At 38.6% G+C, this 3,941-nt stretch overlaps 1 long non-coding RNA gene across 1 annotated transcript; it reads left to right on the forward strand.

Moving 5' to 3' along the window:
- Positions 1-296: 296 nt before the first annotated feature.
- On the forward strand, positions 297-3,553 carry LOC121568383. Its single transcript, XR_006001245.1, has 5 exons — positions 297-502; positions 1,229-1,321; positions 1,469-1,563; positions 1,859-2,004; positions 2,354-3,553. It is a non-coding gene; the product is annotated as an uncharacterized LOC121568383 (long non-coding RNA).
- Positions 3,554-3,941: the final 388 nt, after the last annotated feature.

Genomic DNA, 3,941 nt, shown 5'->3' on the forward strand with positions numbered 1-3,941 from the left:
GTTCTCTTCTGGTCCCACAATCATATTGTCTATACAAGCTAGTTTTATTAAATAAACAAAGTAGGCCTAAATTCTGTTTGTTTCTCAATAATGATGACTATGGTAGTTTACTTCTGAACAATGTTTCATTTCCTCTTGACACATAACTAGCTACAGCTTTAACTCAGTCATGACACGAATGGGAACTTAGCAGCACCGCACAGAGCACAGTCAATGTTATGAAACCAGAAAATATGTTTGGCATGAGTTAAATAGTGCAGTGAGTAATAATGCAGGCATTTGCACATCCCATAAGTGTCTTCCTGTTTTATCTATCTTTGAAGGAGGACACTCCTTCAAGCGAAACAGGTTTTAGTTGGAAGAATACTTTTTCAAAAGCTCCCAGACAGCATATACAGCCTTATTTGACTCGGGAATAGGACAATGAACAACATTTGGCACAGTAATTAACTTATTCAAGGATTCATAAGACTTTAAGTTGGGAGAATGGAACCACTCCACGGTAAGGAAACTGATGTATTGTATGGTTTCAATCAGTTAAATATCTTAAACTATTGATAAGTTACACATTCAAAATATAAAAATGTCTTAAAAATATATACGGTTTATTACATAGTTACTAAATACTAAGAGTTAAGATTAAGGAAATGACGCACAGTGACGCCAAACGTACAGTCAACGTAGTGACGTAGGTTTGTGGGAAATCCCTTTCCTTATCCACACCGAATTCAAAACATGGGGAATACATGTTTCAATGCCAAAAAGGTAGTGTTTTGTCTTTAGAAATACTATTTTTATGTATATCTCTGTACATATAGAAATTAAGAACATTGACCTACATTCATGTAGATTTTTGTCTGGGCGGTCAACAGCATATTGTTTGTGCTATGCTACTCAACAAGTGCAAGCTAATAACGAAACTGGGTAGCATTTTTGCTATAATTTTACAATATTTGGTCATTTTGCACAATAGTGTAGACTATAGGGACCATTCATCCCTCAGAGCATAGCACAGGGAAGAGCCTCAGAGACCATAGTTGAAGTCAGGTTTGGCCAAGGTAGCCAACACATGCAGAACTGCTACAAATTCATTGAGTTCCAAATGAGTAAACTACAACAATTTAACTATATGATGGAGGAAATTGACCCTCAAGCTCGTTTGAGACTTATGATGTTTTATTCAGTACAGAGGTTATTAAAGTTATGAACACATTTTGTGATGCTGCAGACCCAGAGTGAGGGCCAGTATGAGAAGAATCCAGGGGCCAGCCCCTCTGAGGGTGAGAATCGTGACGATTGCCAACCTCACCAACCTCTAACGGTATTGGTTTCAACTACTAAACTACTGAACTGTCCAACTACTCATCACTGAATTTCAAATGTTACAATAACAGATTAATTGAATGTGTAAATCATTTAGCTTATATTTGCCGTAACATCAAATAGGTGACTATGACCATTTTTCTAGATCCCACAACAATGTAAAGAAGACCAATCTGGCTCCAAGACAGAAGTGTATTATGAAAATCAGTTATTTCCTTGGAGATGTAACATCACAGCCTCGTGAGTTGTCTGTGTATTTGTTTTAATGATTGGGATTTGGTGATGCTAAGGAACCAGGAGGTGTCTTGAAAAATAAACCAATATTTTCTACCTAGCTCTATCATTACTGTGCCTAAAAATAGGAGTAAGTAAACCTAGTGGAATTAAAATAGCCTACTAGAAAATATTCAGTCTACTTGTTTGTCTTTTGAGATTTCAAAATCGTACTAATTGCCACATGAAGGGTGAACATTGTATGATATCATATCACACAAATTGTTATCACTTTACCTTGAATATCTTCTAATCTCCTCAGAACAGCGGTGGTCCCATTTCAGGCTGGGGTGGCTGCTGTGAACATACCTCCTCATCCAGGCTTCATCTCAATAGGACCATCTCCAGACTGTGTCCAGGCAGCTCTACCTCACAGCATTCACCTCAACACCAGCTTCTTCAATGATGGTAGGGTTTCACTATAGTGAGGGAACAAAAGCACAACCATACCTTCAATCAAACAAGGTGTCTAGTTATAGCTTAAACAGCATGGAGGCACACAGAGCAGCAACATTAATAAACATATTAATATCACACAATGAACACAAGAATCATCTAGCGTGAATTCACAGCTACCGCTAAATGAAATGATCCCATGTAGAAAGCATACCATCATGTTACGATTGATCTATCATAGATCTAAAATTTTGATTAAACTGTGGTGGTGTTTACCAAATGCATGGAGTCACTCTCAGTCAGATATAAACAGCCAGTCATTTCATGAGTGCTTCTAACCTGTTCTGTCCTGTTGTTGCAGCAGTGAAAACACATCAGGGATGATGAGCTGCAGTAGCCCTGGAAGAAGAGATGAAGTCTCGTGTTGCAATGTCTCCTAGCCCTGGTTGGAGTCCTTGTGCCATCATTCTGCCTGTTCTCATGCATTACGACCTAGGTGAGGAGGTTGTGTGAAACAGCAGTATATCTTCCCCACCAGATCGTCATGACCATAGAAGTAAACTTGAATGACCTGACGGATCTCACCCGTTTCATTCTTTATTGGGGATCCAGATGTCCCTATTGGAGAAGATAGGGCCTACTGCCATTGAAATGACCCCGATCCCTATGAACCTCCCTTGATCCCCCGATTGTTATTATTAAGTTACCTTCAGGAGTTCCATTCAGATCACCCCTTTCTGTGTAAAATGCCAATTTCCCAAAAACCAGAAGGTTTTAAGTTCTGTCTGACAATAGATCAGATTAATAATGTATGGTGATGCTTATGGTTTCCAGGGCATCAAAGGGGGAATTGTGGTGGCAAAATTTGGGGTGAGCTATTGTAACTTCTCAAGGGATAAGTTCTGTGTTGAACTGTGATGTTATGCCTTGCATAGACTCCTGTTATGTCTGCACCCTAACACAAGGCCATTGTGTTCTGGAACTGTTGCTTGTATAAAATAACTGTTGTGTAACAATATGATTGTTTGATCACCTCCCACTATATAAGGGACATGTAACCATTTAGAGTTTGAGTTCTTACCTGTGAAATCAGAGATAGATGTCCCTCGCAGCTGCTTGGTTAAAGATTTTTCTATTATACAATTATTAAATAGTCTCTGCCTTAATCTTTGGATCGAGCTTTCCACAACAGTACTGAAGGTCGGGTTGATAACACTTCTCTGCTGATATTTTGCATCAGATTAACTCCGAAATAGGGACAAAATCGGCAGACAACAGGTAAAGTAAGTTGAAATGAAGTTTGTTCAACATTCTGACTTGTAATGGGACTGTTTGGGAATGCTGAGCCTACATGTTAGAGACGAGTGTGTAAGTATTTTACTCTCAGATTCTAAAAGAGGATAGCTGTACGTAGGCCTATCTATAGTGCCTTCAGAAAGTATTCACAACCCTTGACTTTTTCCACATTTTGTTGTCACTGGCTTACACACAATACCACATAATGTCAAAGATGAATTCTGTTTTTTGAAATTTTGACAAATTAATTAAAAATAAAATCTTGAGTCAACAAGTATTCAACCCCTTTGTTAATGCAAGCTTAAATAAGTTCAGGAGTAAAAATGTGCATAACAAGTCAGATAATAAGTTGCACGGACTCACTCAGTATGCAATAATAGTGTAACATGCATTTGAATGACTACCTCATCTCTGTACCCTACACATACAATTATCTGTAAGGTCCCTCAGTCGAGCAGTGTGTTTCAAAAACAGATTTAACCACAAAGACCAGGGAGGTTTTCCAATGCCTCGCAAAGAATGGCACCTATTGGAAGCAGACACTGAATATCCCTTTGAGCATGGTGAAGTTATTAATTACACTTTGGATGTTGTAGCAATACACCCAGTCACTCCAAAGATTCAGGCGTCCTTCCTAACTCAGTTGCTGGAGA

This window comes from Coregonus clupeaformis, chromosome 6, assembly GCF_020615455.1.
Source record: "Coregonus clupeaformis isolate EN_2021a chromosome 6, ASM2061545v1, whole genome shotgun sequence".
Lineage (NCBI taxonomy): Eukaryota > Metazoa > Chordata > Actinopteri > Salmoniformes > Salmonidae > Coregonus > Coregonus clupeaformis.